General features: G+C 43.4%; 1 protein-coding gene across 1 annotated transcript in view; it reads right to left on the reverse strand.

The window, feature by feature from the left end:
- Positions 1–18,296, reverse strand: part of THADA (THADA armadillo repeat containing) — an 870,089-nt gene that overhangs the window by 112,117 nt on the left and 739,676 nt on the right. The window lies entirely within an intron of this gene.

Raw genomic sequence — 18,296 nt, forward strand, 5'->3', positions numbered from 1 at the left:
GGTGGCAACATCATGCTTTGGGGCTGTTTCTCCGCAAAGGGACCAGGACGACTGATCCATGTACAGGACAGAATGAATGGGGCCATGTATCGTGAGATTTTGAGTGCAAACCTCCTTCCATCAGCAAGGGCATTGAAGATGAAACGTGGCTGGGTCTTCCAACATGACAATGATCCCAAACATACCGCCCGGGCAACGAAGGAGTGGCTTCGTAAGAAGCATTTCAAGGTCCTGGAGTGGCCTAGCCAGTCTCCAGATCTCAACCCCATAGAAAACCTTTGGAGGGAGTTGAAAGTCCGTGTTGCCCAGCGACAGCCCCAAAACATCACTGCTCTAGAGGAGATCTGCATGGAGGAATGGGCCAAAATACCAGCAACAGTGTGTGCCAACCTTGTGAAGACTTACAGGAAACGTTTGACCTCTGTCATTGCCAACAAAGGATATATAACAAAGTATTGAGATGAACTTTTGATATTGACCAAATACTTATTTTCCACCATAATTTGCAAATAAATTCTTTCCAAATCAGCCAATGTGATTGTCTGGATTTTTTTTCTCATTTTGTCTTTCATAGTTGAGGTCTACCTATGATGCCAATTACAGGCCTCTCTCATCTTTTTAAATGGGAGAACTTGCACAATTGGTGGCTGACTAAATACTTTTTTGCCCCACTGTAAATAGCAGCTGAAATACATGTCAACTGTATTACATGCCAAAAATGTGCTCAGTCAATGTTGTGATATAGGTATCCCTGTCCATTGTCAGGCCAGGATACTGATATCAAATTCCATTATTATGGTCACTGACCAGCCACTCTGGCCTGCTGATTGGTCAATGAAGGATCATCACCACACTGATGAGGTCATCACTTTCTCCCCCAATTAGCAACGTCAGTTGCATGCAAGTATCTGTTCAGTTTTATTAAACTCTCAGCAGTTCTATGAGCCAGCTCTCTGCGCATCATGCTTGAATGCCCTTGTCATAGAATGTTTGTGGGAATTGCTTTCTGTCGCCAGGATTTTTCCCAATCTGATGGTTTAGGACCAGCCTGCAGAAAGTGATAAAACATCTGCATAGCCAAACACCTTCTATGGCCAATTTAGATAAGAGCCAATAAAGCTGGCTATAGATGGTTCAGCCAGTTCAGCAGGGACCGGAAAAATTTCAATCCATCTATGGCCAGTCCTCTTCGACAAATGTTGATCTAGCGGCAACATTTGTTGAACAGGAACGTTGGAAAATTTTCATTCGATTGGCAGCTGCAGCGCTGATCAGTGTATTCTGACAGTGGAGAAGTCCCTGTGGTCAGAATACAATAACACATAGGGTAGGATTCCTCCATCCACTTCACTTGTGTGCATGGGGTCTGTTTGTTCGAATCATATATGGCCAGTATAACCTACCGGTGTGTTCTTGGAATGTAGGAGGAAAACCGGAGCGCCCAAAGAATGCACAAAAACACAAGGAAAACCTGATAACTCCATGCAGGTAGTGTCCTGGCCAAGATTCGAGCCCCAGTGCTGCAAGTGTTAACCACTAAGCCATTATACTGCATAGTTACAGCAGGTAGAAGGCAAAGAGGTGGCAGAAAAATTGCAAAGCTGCAGACTAAAGCTAGGTATTGGCAGTCATTTTTTTTTTTTTTCGTTCAGCCAGAGGGCTGAATGTAAGAAAGCAAACTGATTCCTCCATCCATACAATTGATGTGGATGGAGAAATCCCCCCCCCCCCCCCGCTAGGACATTGTATTCTGATAGCAGAACCCACCACTGTCAGAATACACTGATCCGCTGATCAGCAGCTGCAGCCATTGATCAACAAAAGTTTTCCACCTTGTCCTTTTTCCAGGGATGGCATTACATTAATCGAAATTCTCTGCTGAACTGGCTGGATTTTGATCCATCTATGGCCAGCTTAAAAACTTCTTGCCCATAGGCTGTGTACATATATATGTCTATCTATCTATCTATCTATCTATCTATCTATCTATCTATCTATCTATCTCTCATGAAATTGTCCAATATGTCTAGGTATGCCAACACCTTAAGGGTTCCCTTTACTGGAACTAAGGGGCCAAGCCCAATCCCTGAAATTCAACCCCACATCATAATCACCCCTCCACCAAACTTTACACTTGGCACAATGCAGCCAGGCAAGTACCGTTCTCCTGGCAACCGCCAAACTCAGATACGTCCATCGGATTGCCAGACAGAGAAGCGTGATTGGTTACTCAAGAGAACACGTCTCCACTGCTCTAGAGTCCAGTGGCGGCGTGCTTTTCACCACTGCATCCAACGCTTTGCATTGCACTTGGTGATGGAAGGCTTGGATGCAGCTGCTCGGCCATGGAAACCCATTCCATGAAGCTCTCTACACACTGTTGTTGTGCTAATCTAAAGGCCGCATGGAGTTTGGAGGTCTTTAGCTATTGACTCTGCAGACAGTTGGTGGCTTCTGTGCACTGTGCGCTTCAGCATGCGCTGACCCCGCTCTGTCATGTTACGTGGCCTTACACTTGGTGGCTGAGTTGCTGTTGTTCCCAGTTGCTTCCACTTTGTTATAGTACCACTAACAGTTGACCGTGGAATATTTAGTAGCAAGGAAATGTCACGGATGGACTTATTGCACAGGTGACAACCTATCACAGTACCACACTTGGAGTCACTGAGCTTCTGAGAGCGACCCATTCTTTCACAAATGTTTGTAGAAGCAGTCTGCATGCCTTTAATTTCCTGAGCAGTAAGTATATATATATATATATTGTTTTGCTTGTTTGTTTATGGCCTCGGGTTGAAATGGTTATACTAGGATCCTGGTTACAGTTACAACCATGTTCCTGGTATGTTTTTTTTTTATTTTTTGAGCAGGTGATTCTCTTTTTAGTAAAGGGATCCAAGCAGCTATACAGCCAGCCGCTCAATCACCTTTACAGGCATAGAAAGGGGGTCACATTGGGGAGCCTGGTAATCAAGCATTCACTGTGAAGAGTGGCAGGAACAGAACTTACTTTCCCACCTTTCTTTGGCTTCAGAAACCAGAAGCAACAAGGCTTTCATCACTTCCAGCTTCGGTTTTCTTGTTGACAAGCTTTTACAGCATCTGATCAAACTGATCTCGGTTTGATCAGATGCTTTGGAGGCCAAAACATCTAAAATCTAAATGATCCCCAATCTCTCCAAAATGAGGACCTGTCGTGGCTCATGCTAATACAAGGGGTACTGTTCATAATAATGTTTAAGAAAAAAAAAAACAAAGCAAGAAAACTAAAGATACAGTGTAAATAAATAAAATAAAAATAAATTGCCCTCATCCCCGTGCTCACACACAAAATGTGAAGCTGCACATAGGTCCTGCACACATATGTAAACTGTGATCACACCACACGTGAGGTATCGCCATGACCATTGGAGTGAGAGGAATAATTTTAGCACCAGACATGCTGTGTAAAACTGGTAACCTGTAAAGGCTTTTAAAGTGTCGCCTATGGATAGTCTCATGTAGCGTAGTTTGCTGCCAGTTCACGGCCCTTCACAATTTTAACGCGTGCCATGTTTAGTAACTATTTCCTCAGCATCATTAACATCATCTTTTACACTTTACCAAACATTTGGATATTATATTACGTGCGTGGGTATTATATTGTGTGCACTATTATTCATCATATTGTGTGCACTAAAATTCATTATCACGACTCGACTACTGCAACTCCCTCCTCACTGGCCTGCCTCGCCGCTGGCTATCCCCGCTTCAGTCGATCCTGAATACGGCTGCCAGACTTATTTACCTTTCCGTTTCCGCCACCCCCCTCTGCCAATCCCTCCACTGGCTTCCGATTGTGCAACGGATCAAATTCAAAATCCTAACATTGACGTACAAAGCTGTCCACCATACTGCCCCGAACTACATCACTGACCTAATATCCAAGTACCACCCAACACGCACACTCCGCTCCTCACAAGACCTCCTTCTCTCTAGTTCCCTGGTCTCCTCCTCCCATGCCCGCCTCCAGGACTTCTCCAGGGTGTCACCCATCCTCTGGAACTCCCTGCCCCAACCCATCAGATTATCACCTACTCTCCTCTCCTTTAGGCGCACCCTGAAAACTCATCTCTTCAGGGAATCCTACCCCACCCCCTGCTAACTTGCCGACCTCCTCCACTCTTCCTACCACTCCATCCCCCACAGCTATCTCCTCCTGTGCCACCATCCCCTCCCTCCTAGATTGTAAGCTCAAAATAGCAGGGCCCTCAATCCCCTCATGTTTTGCAGTGTATTGGTATTGTTCTGTCACATGTTCTGTCCCCCTTTGTAATGTACAGCGCTGAGCGAACTATTGGCGCTTTATAAATACTGTATAATAATAATAATAATTAGTGTATTTATTCCCAAAAATTTGCTTTGAAAAACTTCTGCACAAATATTGTATCAAAAAAAAGCAACCATTTTATTCTTTAGGGCCTTTGCTTTAAACCAAAAAAAATATATGATGTCTGGGGGTTCCAAGTCATTTTCTAGCAAAAAATGGTGAGTTTTACATGTATGTACATAAAATGTCTGAATTGGCCTGGGGGTCAAGTGTTTGGTGTCACATTTTGGCTATACTACACTGCAGAAGTGTGAGAATCATAACACCAGCTAATCAGAAATGAAGTTGGCATCAAATGTATGTTCTTTTAAGTCTGTTGAAACTTGTCAGAAGAACAGGAATGCAGCTTGAGAAGGGAGCTCGCTTCTGCCGTCTAGTGGTTTAGCGCATGCTCCAAAACGCGTCGCTTTGCATGCTGGTCTCTCCTACGTCGTCATGCTGCCGCCGTTGTTACGCTCCAAGGTGCACTCCAGATGCCATCTTCAGAGACTTCACATGCCGGCCGGCTTCTTGTGACATCCACAGTCTCCCTTAGCGTGGACGCAGCTATTGCAGCGAGGACTCGGCCATTACCTTACTTACCTTTTTCACCATGCGAGTGCTTTTACATTGCTGCCTAATAAACATTTTGACATACTGCACTTAGAGGAGCTTTTTTCTTCCTTTATCTACACACAGAGCCTGCTACAGCTTTAAGAGCTTGCCCTAGTGCTATATGGACCTACTTTGCATTATATGACATTGGAGTTTATTATTATTTTATTATTATTATTATTATACAGTATTTATAAAGTGCCAACAGTTCGCTCAGCGCTGTACATTACAATGGAAGAGAGAACATGCCACAGAACAATACCAATACAATGTGATACACGAGGGGTTCGAGGGCCCTGCTCTTTCGAGCTTACAATCTAGGAGGGAGGGGATAGTGGTACAGGAGGAGATAGCTGTGGGGGATGGAGTGGTAGGAAGAGTGGAGGAGGTGGGCAATTAGCCGGGGGTGGGGTAGGCTTCCCTGAAGAGGTGGGTTTTCAGGGTGCACCTAAAGGAGAGGAGAGTAGGTGTATGAATGTTTATTTTGTGTCCCTTGACATTAGGATTTGGGGAGTCTTTATGTGCTGATTTTTAGTTTTTTGTTTCTTTTGCATGACACACAATACATGACAAACGACAAGATACATCATGCAGACAGAGAGTAAACGAGGTAAAACTCGTTCTATGATGTATCATTCCATCCCACAGTCTATTAAGTGCAGTTAATGTGGTTGTACATCAGCACAAATGATTATTAGAGTTCTAATAATCAGCCGGTGACACCTTGTAACCACTTACATAGCTGAATCCTGTTATTCACAAGGGAAACAATAAGGCATAATCTGACATTACTAATAAGAAGATTAAAATAATATTTCTACCCAAGGTGTCTCAGGGTCTGCCTGTGTGAAGTGCAGGGAAAGCAACCGAGTGAATGCGTTTTATTAATTATTTTAGGCTTGGATATTGTGTTTACAGTGTATGTTTGGGTAGAATAAATTAAAAAAATATTCAGTGCATCTCTTCAATACATCATATTACCCCATGTTCTGTCTCTTTAAGACTCTATACACAATGGACCTTTAGCCCAGATACATGGGGCTCTGGAGTTTAGTTGTGTTATGGAAGGCAGGGGTGCGCCATTCGGTCTCACTGTCGGCAGCCTGTCCAGTTCTATGGACTCTTTCACACGGGTGTACATAAGCACACATCCTTCACAAGGGCCGTGTTTTCCCACATGGGATGTACAGGTATTCCAGTGCATTCTCATGCAGGCAGTCCTATTCATGCCTTTTTGGATGCAGCAGCTGCACAGACACTGCCGTTGCTCTCAATCTGACATCTGTGTGGGTGCGTGTCCCCCCAACACAGACCGCACACCCGCACTCACAGGCACATCGACAGGAACTACATTTTTGAAAGACTCCTGAATTTGCTTGAGGGACAAACTATATCCAAAAGCACTGTAACACAACATATTGGTTAGAACAAACTGTAAAGGATTTTCTGATGTCCATGCATTTTAATTGTGATGTAAAAGCTCAGGCATTACATACAGGGGTTGGACTAAAAAATTAGAAACACTACATGATTTGCAGGTGTGAAAGTGACCTCAGGTTTTGCATTGAAAGCGAAGTGATATATTCTTTTGGTTTCACTGTGTGATGAGACACCTAGCTAACAGGTGGGAAGCCTCACTGTCGTCATTCACTGCATGCCCTGCTATAGTGCCTTTAAAAAGTATTCATACCCTTTGAAATTTTTCCACATTTCGTCATGTTAAAACCAAAAATGAATATTTTTTGGGGGGATTTTATGTGATAGACCAACACAAAGTGCCACATAATTTTGAAGTGGAAGGAAAATGATAACTGGTTATCAACATTTTTGACAAATAAATGTGTGAAAAGTGTGGCGTGCATTTGTATTCAGCCCCCCCCCCCCCCCGAGTCATTACTTTGTAGGACCACCAATTACAGCTGCAAGTCTTTTTGGGGATGTTTCTACCAGCTTTGCACGTTTAGAGAGGGACATTTAATTCCCATTCTTCTTTGGGGCATCGCCCAAGCTCTGTCAGATTGGATGGAGAGCATCTATGAACAGCAATTTTCAAGTCTTGCCACAGATTCTCAATTGGATTGAGGTCTGGAATTTGACTGGGCCATTCTAACACATGAATATGCTTTGATCTAAACCATTCCATTGTAGCTCTGGATATATGTTTCGGGTCGTTTTCTTGCTGGAAGGTGAACCTCTGACCCAGTCTCAAGCCTTTTGCAGTCTAACAGGTTTTCTTCTAAGATTGCCCTGTATTTGGCTCCATCCATCTTCCCATCAACTCTGACCAGCTTCCCTGTCCCTGCTGAAGAAAAGCATTCCCACAACATGATGCTGCCACCACCATGTTTCACGGTGGGGATGGTGTGTTCAGGGTGTTGTGCAGTGTTAATTTTCCGCCACACGTAACGTTTTGCTTTTAGGCAAAAAAGTTAAATTTTGGTCTCATCTGATCAGAGCACCTTCTTCCATATTTGCTGTGTCCCCCACATGGCTTCTCACAAACTGCAAACGGGACTTCTTATGCCTTTCTTTCAACAATTGCTTTCTTCTTGCCACTCTTCCATAAAGGCCAGATTTGTGGAGTTCACGACTAATAGTTGTCCTGTGGACAGACTCTTCCACCTGAGCTGTGGATCTCTGCAGCTCCTCCTGTGTTCCCATGGGCCTCTTGGCTGCTTCTCTGATTAATGCTCTCCTTGCCCAGCCTGTCAATTTAGGTGGATGGCCATGTCTTGGTAGGTTTGCAGTTGTGCCATACTCTTTTCATTTTCAGATGAAGGATTGAACAGTGCTCTGTGAGATGTTCAAAGCTTGGGGTATTTTTTATAACCTAACCCTGCTTTAAACTTCTCCACCACTTTTTCCCTGACCTGTCTGGTGTGTTCCTTGGGCTTCATGATGCGGTTTGTTCACTAATGTTCTCTAACAAACCACTGAGCTTTTCACAGAACAGCTGTATTTATACTGAGATTAAATTGCACACAGGTGGACTCTATTTACTAATTAGGTGACTTCTGAAGGCAACTGGTTCCACTAGATTTTAGTTATGGGTATCAGAGTAAAGGAAGCTGAGTACAAATGCATACCACACTTTTCAGATATTTGTAAAACATTTTGAAAACCATTTATCATTTTCCGTCTACTTCACAATTATGTGCCACTTTGTGTTGGTCTATCACATAAATCCCAATAAAATACATTTATGTTTTTGGTTGTAACATAACAAAATGTGGAAAATTTCAAGGGGTATGAATACTTTTTCAAGGAGCTGTAATACGGAGTCATGTCAGAGCTTACTGAGCTTCAATGACGGCAAATTGTTGGTGCCTGAAATTGCCAATTTATTTGCCATGTCTCAAGGTATAGTATCAAAGGTTATGACAGCATATACAGTTTCCAGGAAACTGTTGTCTGATAAGCATAAATGCGGTCGCCATTGTCAACTGACCGAAAGAGCCAAAAGAACATTGCGCAGGATTGAGACCCGGAATAAGTAAACAACTGCTGCAAAAGTGACTACAGAGCTCAATCTCAGTCCCGTGGAGACCAAGTCTCATGAAGACTACATACAGTATATGTATTAAAGTGCATAGCTTTCGTAGCGGGTTCTACCTTCCGCCTCTGTCCTGCTCTCCCTACTTGCCCCCCCACTTCTTCTGCCACGTAGCAGGGAGACTGACAGGGAAACGGAGCGGCTGACAGGCCTACCTTACTCTCTAGTACTCCACTCAGGAACACTGCATGCAGACACTGTTACACTCTTATCCACTTAAAGGCCCTTTGCTGGGAAATAGCTTGTCTATACTATTCACTTTGCTGGTTGCCAATGCACATTAATACCTCTGGGCCCCTTCATAGCTACCTGAAGACCATGGACACGCTTACCTCAAGGACTCCTCTACTCAAAGGATTAACCAGCAGAGTCTCTCACTGGGTAACCCTTTTTCCTCCTAATGTAGCAATCGTTTATCTTAAAGGGGAACTCTTAACCAGCTTTCAGATATTGTGGTTTGTCTTTTTTTTTTTTGCCTGTGGCATCAGGACTTAGAGGGAGCTGACTGACAAAAGACCTTTCCTTCCCTCTCTTGCTCTTGGGATCATAGGTCCACTTAAGGTCTGTTGGCCTTCTAGTCAGGTCCATTGTTACAGTCATTTATTGCATATCTTTGTGACTTTGTTTAATGCGAAACCCTACATTTTGGGTAATACCCACAGTTTACATTTTTGTCACATGTGGACTTTATTATCTTTAGTAAAATATTATCCTGCAAAGATATTCCTTCTGGTGTCTTTAGCACTTGTACTCGCAGTGATCTTATTCAACCAATTGTGTCAGAGGGGCTGAGGTTGTCATTGGAGTGGGGATGCAGAACAGGAAACCCCAAATCACCAAGCGTCTCCTTCGGGGGTAGAGCTACATTTTATTCTGATATGTAAATGTTTGCGCTTGGATATACAAGTAAAGTGAGCATTTACTATACCTGGACTCCACATCTCTTGATCGATTATATGGAAGCAGCAAGTATGGAGCCTGCTTGAGTTGGAAGTTAAATTCAGTTGCTGGAACTACAAGTGCGACTCACCCATAAGTGTATATGTATGTACAGTATATATCCACCTTTAGGAACAGACCTTTTCTGACACTTTTTCTTTACATGTAACAATCAGTATTTTTTGCAACAAACGTTCTGAGAACCCCCAAACATTACATATATATATAAATATATATATTTTTTTTAAGCAGAGGCCCTAGAGAAAATAATAGTGGGCGTTGCATTTTTTAATGTCACATGGTATTTTTGCGTTTTTTTGGGGAAAAAAAGACATTTTTTTGAATTTTAAAAATACAATACATAACCCAATTTTTGGTTAAATATAAAAGATGATTTTACTACAAACACGTCATGTTTTAAAACTGCGCACACCCATGCAACTGGGACAAGCGACGTAAATTTTACTATCCATAGGGGACGCTTTAAAAAAATTTACAGGTTACCACTTTAGATTAGTACAGGATGTCTGGTGCTAAAACTACCGCCCATGATCTCACATTCGCATTGATACCTCACAGGTGTGCCCTTCTCTGACTTTAAAAGCAATTGATCACACCAAGATTGGTGTGATCAAAATGGTTTTCATTTTTAAAAATGGCGTTGTTTACATCCGGGTAAGCTGGAAGTGATGAATGCTCATTGCTTCCAGTTCCCTATATCATAGAGGCGAACAGAGCAGGCCCAGTCTTTGTTTGCCTCTATGATCAGCTGGAGGAAGCGCCAGCCGGTTGATCAGGTGTCCTGGCGGGATGGATACATACATACATACATACTGTACATACACACACAGTGGATATGAAAAGTCTACACACCCCTGTTAAGATGTCAGGTTTCTGTGATGCAAATAAATGAGACAAAGATAAATCATTTAAGAACTTTTTCCACCTTTAATGTAACCTGTAAACTGTATATCTACTGTATATGTATGGTTAACTGACCGACAAGAGGACATTGTGCATGATTGTGACTAGGGGCGGACTGACAACTCATGGGGCCCCCGGGCAATAGGGGATCATGGGGCCCCTGTGTCCTTGCCCAAACTCAAAAAAGCCTATGAAAAAGGTACCAGGGGCATCTCATGGGGCCCCCTACTGACCCCGGGCCCTCGGGCAGTGCCCGAGTTTCCAAATGGTCAGTCCACGCCTGATTGTGACCCAGAATAAGAAAACAACTGCTGCAAAAGTGACTGCAGAGCTCACTCTCAGTCCCGTTTTGTGTGTTACATCACTTTCGCTTTCAACGCAAAACATATTGTCACTTTCACACCTGTAAATCATGTAGCGTTTCCATTTCTTTGTCCAACTAGTCCACTGTTGACCATAGCAAAAAAAGGTAACAGCAGACTAGTTTGTTACAAAATTAATTAGCCCTAAACTGACACTAATCCTTATTCTTCAATTATAATCCATACACATCCACTACCTAATGGCTCTGTAATCTATTTTTTATTAAATTGCTTCTTGCTGTGTTTTTCTGCAAAATGTCCTATATTATTTCCCGAACCTCTGCCCCCAAACCCCCCCCCCCCCCCCCCCACTTCCTTTGGCTTAAAACCAGCAATGCATGTTAGTTGCCATCATGTGCACTGCTCAATGCACACTATAAATCTCATAGTCTACATTCCATGCCTGGCTATGTTCCTTCTCCATGGTCCCACTGGATGTAGGAACATAGCCAGGCATGGAATGTAGACTATGAGATCCTCCAATGGAAAGGAAAATGGAATTTAGTGATTTTGAGGAGGCTGAAAGCAACAGAAGGAACGTTTTAGAGTTAAGAATACAGACTTGAATAACATTTTTTTAAACAAGATTTTAGTGTCATTTTAACGTGAGACCAAGTTGGGTTGAGAGATCTGATCTCTATGTTCAGGCTTTATAGAAGAAATGGATACCATTGTACCATATATGGTTCATTTATATCATAGCATGACGTGTCAGATTTATAAAGCATACACATATGGCGTCCAATCCAAGCTAACAACAGCTGATGGCAGCGCTGGAATTTTAGGGGATTTCCACAATCCTGATACTGCACATCTGGCTAAGTTAATAAGTGAGATTAATTTGGTCTTTTGCCCTACGAATATAATAAATGGATTTAACAGAAAGGACTGATTGAGAGCCAAATGCCCTGCTTAGCTTTTTCCATGCAGGACTGCTCAGTGTTTTGTACACTGCCACCACAGTCGGAACAGGTTATCCGCAGTCACCTCTGTTCATTGGGAGCGTTGGAGCGGGTTCTGCCGGGTGAGGTGCCAGCTATAGACACTTCTATAAATATTCTTTTTGTAGTAGGACAAGTAACTGAGTTCTCTGCTGAATTGCATGTTTGAATCCAGTCTTCTCAACTCTTCAACAAGCTCATTTTCCCGATCTCTCTGCCACGTCTGGTTAGTTTATGACCATTTAATGAATTTTGCAAGCAGAGATGCTTTGCTGAACGAGGCACAGTGTTATTCAGCGACAGTCGTGACAGGGAGTAAGCTAAAACATCTGGGAAAGGGATTAGGCTTTACTTTCGTAAAGTCTGCCCAGTTCTTAAACACAGCAAGAGCGGCAGTTAAGCAAATTTGATATATATATATATATATATATATATATATATATATATATATATATATATATATATATATATATATACACATACATACACTGATCAGCCATAACTTTATGACCACTGACAGGTTATGTACATTATATAACAATGATTATCTCATTACCATGACTTCTGAAAGTCAGTGGGATATATTAGGCAGCAAGTAAACATGTTGTCTCTGAAGTTGAGGTACTGAAAGCAGAAAAAGTGGGCATCGAAGTTTGTTGTGTATGGGGCTGTGTAGCTACAGACTGGTCAGAGTGCCCACCCACAGACAAGAGCATCTACAATGGGCACGTGAGCATCAGAACAGGACCACAGAGCAATGGAAGACCGCTCCGTGAGGACGTTGTGACGAAACGCGCAGGGTGGGGCTTATTGGGTGTTGACATCAGGACGCTCCCTGTGACTGCTGCCTGTGATCTGTGGTGAGCGGGGGCTTGCACATTATCCATGCTGTGTACACTGGTGTCAGTCTGGACACCTTACTTGTGAGTGCTATGAGTGTTTATTAAACGGAATTTGTTTTAAACGTGCTGCACCATCATGTCTTTTCTTTATCCCTGAGTGTGGCCCTAATGGGTATGGAGATACGGTGCTGTATGAAAAGGCTCATCTATGAAAAATTGGCTGCAGAGTATTGCTCCTTGAAGTCTGGATATTGCCTATCACTGCAGAGTATTGCTTCTTAGTATCTGGAAATTGCCTACCACTGCAGTGCATTGCACCTAGAGTCTGGATAATTGCTACATTCATCGCTCCCAGAGCAATAGTGCTTATGCTGGTCTATAACTTGATCAGGATGGAGCTCTGGTGAGTCTATCCAATTTATCTGGTGGTGGATTGATCACAGTGTCATGATTTTCACATGATGACTTTTTGACATGCATACGGTGTTTGGACTTTCACATATTAATTTATGGACACTTTATTTGGTTGTTTTATTTAAAGTATTAGCGCATTCCGACATTTATTTAATTTATTTATATGCCATTTTTTTGGTTTTGGAGTTGCTGCTATAATATTTTTTCATTCACTTATGTTTGAAGGTGAGGCGCTTTTCTATATTTAATTTATATGGCATCAAAGTTTGTTGTGTATGGGGCTGTGTAGCCACAGACCGGTCAGAGTGCCCATCCATAGACAAGAGCATCTACAATGGGCACGTGAGCAGCAGAACAGGACCACAGAGCAATGGAAGAAGGTGGCCCGGTCTGATGAATCATGTTTTCTTTTACATCATGTGGATGGCTGGGTGTGTGTGCGTCACTTACCTGGGGAAGAGATGGCACCAGGATGCAGTATGGGAGGACGGCAAGACGAAGGAGGCAGCGTGATTCAGCTTTGGGCAAGGTTCTGCTGGGAAACCTTGGGTCCTGCCATTCATGTGGATGTTACTTGACATGTACCACCTACCTAAACATTGTTGGTGACCATGTACACCCCTTCAAACGGTATTCCCAGATGATTTTGACAATGATGGACTCCTTCAGCAGGATACTATGCCCCACCACACTGTAAAAATGGTTCAAGAATGCTTTGAGGAACACAACAATGAGTTTGAGGTGTTGGCTTGGGATGTGCTGGAAAAACAAGTCAGATCCATGGAGGGCCCACCTCACAACTTACAGGGCTAAAGGATCTGCTACTGACGACTTGGTGCCAGATACCACAGTATACCTTCAGAGGTCTAGTGCGATCTATACATCAATGGGTCAGAGCTGTTTTGGCAGCAAAAGGTGGACCGACTCAATATAAAGTGAGTGGTCCTAAAGTTATAGCTGATTGGGAGGTATATATATATATATGCACATGTTCTCACTGTGCCTGCATGGGTTTTCTCCGGGGGTACTCCAGTTTTCTCCGACACTCCAAATACAAGTTGGTAGGTTATTTGGCTCCTGTCCATATTGGCCCTAGTATATGTATGAATGTGAGTTAGACCTTAGGGACCAAGCACCTTGAGGTCAGGGACTAATATGCAATATATATGTAAAGTGCTGCATAAATTAACGGCGCTATAAAATTGAAACCGAAAACTAACCCAGCCATGACACCTATGGATTGGGAAGATGCAATATATTAAATTTGTAATTTTGGATTTGGATACACTTTATTCTATATAAACTGCAAGCTGGGATTTTAATACCATCTATCAACATGAGTGTTTCAGGATATTATCTGAACAGAGGAAACTTGGATGAAGGTGGAACAGTGCAGAACAATATTTTCACTCCCTGTTTGGTAATCCTAGATGTAAAATACCAGCTGTCATCAAGATGTCTGTCTTTGTTTCCAGCCGTAGCTAACAGAGAAAAGTCTGCATAGGAAAGATACATATTATAACCGTCCACGTCCAAGGTACCGCATATTTGTTAGCTCAGCACTGCTGCGATGGAGGAAGGAGAACCGCCTATGTGATGATTTTTGAACAAGAGAGCAATGCTGGGGGCACGTTCAGTACGGGGTTGGCACCGATTAGTCAAGATGTTCATTTTTTGGTAAGGGTTGAGGGGAGCAGTGATTGGCCTACAGGTATGTCAAGGATAGTTGGTGCTTGGAATAGACTTTCAGCAGAGGTAGTGAGCCAGTCAACAGTTAAGTTTGGTTAACACCTATGCAGTTTTCTTTTGATCCACTTCTGTAGTGCTTTTTGCGGTGCGCTTTTGCACACTCGTTTTGCTTATTTTATGCTTTTATTTTTGGCCGATATTCTGTTGGGCAGTTTAAAAAATGCGAAACGCGTCAAAAACTAACTACATGCTTTTCTGCAGTGACTCCATTGAAGTCTATTGAACCAAAAAGCACCGCTTTGCATTTTAAAAAGTCCCTGACCCTTTCCAACAATGCAGCAGCAGAAGAAAGCATAGATGTGAACCTGTCTCATAGGAAACCATGTTCAAAGGACAGTAGTGAATTTCTGCAAAAAGCATAAAAAAAAGACGTAAGTGTGAACCAGGTGTAAGTGGTTTCAAATATGCATGGGGCAAACAAAGATCTATACTATGTAAAAAGTAAATGGAAGAAATACAAAACATGTATTAAAAAAAATATCCCTTTACTGGTAAGTGGTGTTCTCTACCTGGCTGTGCTGCATGATGGGACTGTGTAAATCTCTGGACTGGATTAGCAGAAATACAAACTGTTGGCAGGTAAACAGCTCCCCTGTATCCATGTTATCTGTGTATGTCTCTGTCTGAATTCCACCAATTTAATGAAGTTCATTAAGAAGAACTGTGTTGGTGTTGTAGAAGTAATACATCGCATACCTTCCCATACGCATGTAAAGCAAAAGCTTTTAGATGTTCTGAAGATCAGTAGCACCACCTTAGATGTCAGTGCTGCCCTCGCCAATCAGTAACTGGTGCTCCAGTGTCTTCTCTCCCATTTAATGGATCCCCCCTCATAAAACTCCCCCCCATCTCTGGAAATTAAGCAGAACATTTGTCAAGCACACACTATCAGCACATTACAAAAGGGCTTTTAACTATATTCTTATCATGTGCTGCTTCAATCCACTCATGACAAGTGCTCCCTTGTAAAGATATATGTCTGCCTTTTACATCTATGGACCTTTTATCTGCTAGTATTAATTAAGCAGTTGAACTCTCTAAGTCATCCTCCAAGTTCCCAGACATCCCTTTAATTATACTATGAATCTTTTCAATTGATAACAACATGTATTCAAAGAGTTGTTACTGTATTCATCATACAAATTACTACTGAGCACGACTGCTGTAATTCTTGTATATGTTCCATGTTCAATGGCAGGGGTCGCCAAGCTGCGGGCCTTTACCAGCTTTTATCCGGCCCCTGGGGCACCATTCCTCCCACTAACACCAATGATGGGGCACCATTCCTCCCACTGACACCAATGATGGGGCACTATTCCTCCCACTGACACCAATGATGGGGCACCATTCCTCCCACTGACACCAATGATGGGGCACCATTCCTCCCACTGACACCAATGATGGGGCACCATTCCTCCCACTGACACCAATGATGGGGTACCATTCCTCCCACTGACACCAATGATGGGGCACTATTCCTCCCACTGACACCAATGATGGGGCACTATTCCTCCCACTGACACCAATGATGGGGCACCATTCTTCCCACTGACACCAATGATGGGGCACTAATCCTCCCACTGACACCAATGATGGGGCACTATTCCTCCCACTGACACCAATGATGGGGCACCATTCCTCCCACTGACACCAATGATGGGGCACCATTCCTCCCACTGACACCAATGATGGGGCACCATTCCTCCCACTGACACCAATGATGGGGCACCATTCCTCCCACTGACACCAATGATGGGGCACTATTCCTCCCACTGACACCAATGATGGGGCACCATTCCTCCCACTGACACCAATGATGGGGCACTATTCCTCCCACTGACACCATTGATGGGGCACCATTCCTCCCATTAACACCAATGATGGGGCACTATTCTTCCCACTGACACCAATGATGGAGCATTATTCCTCCCACTGACACCAATGATGGGCCACTATTCCTCCCACTGACACCCATGATAGAGCACTATTCCTCCCACTGATACCAATGACGGAGCATTATTCTTCCCACTGACACCAATGATGGGGTACTATTCCTCCCACTGACACCAATGATGGGGCACCATTCCTCCCACTAACACCAATGATGAGGCACTATTCCTCCCACTAACACCAATGATGGGGCACTATTCCTCCCACTAATACCAATGATGAGGCACTATTCCTCCAACTGACACCAATGATGGAGCGCTATTCCTCTCACTGATACCAATGATGGGGCACTATTTCTTTTACTGCCACCAATGATGGGGCACAAATACTCCCGCTGACACCAATGATGGGGCTCTATTCTTCCCACTGACGCCAATGAGGGGACACTATTCCTCCCCTTGACGCCAATGAGGGGACACTATTCCTCCCCTTGACGCTAGTGAGGGGGCACTATTCCTCCCACTGACACCAATGATGGGGCACTATCCCACTGACACCAAGCATGGGGCACTGTTCTTCCCACTGACACCAACAATGGGGAACTATTTTTACTACTGACACCAATGATGGGGCACTATTCCTCCCACTGGCTACCAACCCTGAGGCCATGTTTATTCTCACAAACGCTGGGCATGGAACATTCTCTATCCCCACTGGCCACAATCCGGCCCCCTAAAGTCTAAAAGGACTGTAAACTTTCCCTTTGTTTGGAGGCTCCTGTTCTATGGCAATCTGTTTATACATCAGACACATCCATTGCAGGCATTCTGTATACATGGATCCACAATACAAAAAGGGATGGGATCTAGTTTTAGATCTAAAATTGGTCTTAAAGTTGTCTTGAACCCAAGAGCAAACATTTATTTTATTGCAGCTTACCATTTGTTTTTTCCAGTGATCCGACCAATAAGTCTGTTATTTTTCAACAGAATAAATTGTCCTGCTGATGTAGCAGTTGAGGGTTGAGACAAACCATTTACCACTGACAGGCTTGTTTATGACAATCAGCTTTTATTTATGTAAAAACTTTAAGCCCCTTCCATATAGATGCTCCAATCAGGTCCGCCTGTCAGCTTTTCAGTCAGGCCTGATTGGAAGGTCTATTGATTCCTATATACAGGCAGGTTTGAATGGCCATGTGTCTGTTTACACCCGCCTACCTCTGGGTCTGTTCAGGCCTGCTAAGAAAATGGAAGCGGACTCCATCCTCTTCCATTTAGGCGGAGTAGCTTGGAGGTTGTCAGGTGTAAACAGACAGAGGAATACTCCAGGTTGCCCATAGAGTAGAGCAGATATGTCATCTTCCTGCTCTGCTACAATCAGCAGGGGATCAGCGGACAGATCCCCTGCTGATCAGAATGGAATGGAAGTGTGAGCTGCAGTTTGGCCACAGTTTGTTAATGTATCTATATCTGCTAGTACATCTAACATCCCCCCCCCCACCAGATTAACAATGCTTTTGTCCAATGGTGTCTCTATTGCTCCCTCATCCAGAGTGGGGGCATGCTAATAGAGGAGGTGTGTTACTGGTCAAATCACCAGGTGAAAACAGAGGAGGAAAAGCCTAGAAAAAAGTAAACTAATGCAGCCACCACATCTAAGGATTAGTAATCTGCAATATATCACATTTTTGCCATTGACTTGGAGCTCCAGGCATAAATA

Source organism: Staurois parvus, unplaced genomic scaffold, assembly GCF_062004578.1.
Source record: "Staurois parvus isolate SC_StPar_1 unplaced genomic scaffold, SC_StPar_1.0 ptg000192l, whole genome shotgun sequence".
Taxonomy (NCBI): domain Eukaryota; kingdom Metazoa; phylum Chordata; class Amphibia; order Anura; family Ranidae; genus Staurois; species Staurois parvus.